Source organism: Arachis ipaensis, chromosome B09 (genome assembly GCF_000816755.2).
Source record: "Arachis ipaensis cultivar K30076 chromosome B09, Araip1.1, whole genome shotgun sequence".
NCBI classification, from domain to species: domain Eukaryota; kingdom Viridiplantae; phylum Streptophyta; class Magnoliopsida; order Fabales; family Fabaceae; genus Arachis; species Arachis ipaensis.
In genome coordinates this window covers 34,096,116-34,096,762 of record NC_029793.2, presented here as the reverse complement: position 1 = coordinate 34,096,762, position 647 = coordinate 34,096,116, and positions in this window count along the sequence as shown.

Genomic DNA, 647 nt, shown 5'->3' with positions numbered 1-647 from the left:
TGCTGTTGGATTCTAATCTCCCTGCATTCAAAGTGGATTTTCTGGAGCTACAGAACTCAAAATGGCACGCTTCCAATTGCGTTGGAAAGTAGACATCTAGGGCTTTCAAGAAATATATAATAGTCCATATTTTGGCCGAGTTTAGACGACGTAAAAGGGCATTGAACGCCAGTTCTACGCTGCTGTCTGGAGTTAAACGCCAGAAACACGTCACAAGCCAGAGTTGAACGCCAGAAATACGTTACAAACTGGTGTTCTTCCAAGAATGACCTCTGCACGTGTAACATTCAAGCTCAGCCCAAGCACACACCAAGTGGGCCCCGGAAGTGGATTTATGCATCAATTACTTACTTCTGTAAACCCTAGTAACTAGTTTATTATAAATAGGACTTTTTACTATTGTATTAGACATCTTCGGAGCATCTTTGATCAGTTTTATGCTATCTTAGACTTTCATGGGGGCTGGCCATCCGGCCATGCCTGAACCATTATCACTTATGTATTTTCATACGATAGAGTTTCTGCACTCCATAGATTAAGGTGTGGAGCTCTGCTGTTCCTCAAAGATTAATGCAAAGTACTACTATTTTTCTATTCAATTCAACTTATTCCGCTTCTAAGATATTCATTCGCACTTCAACCTGAAT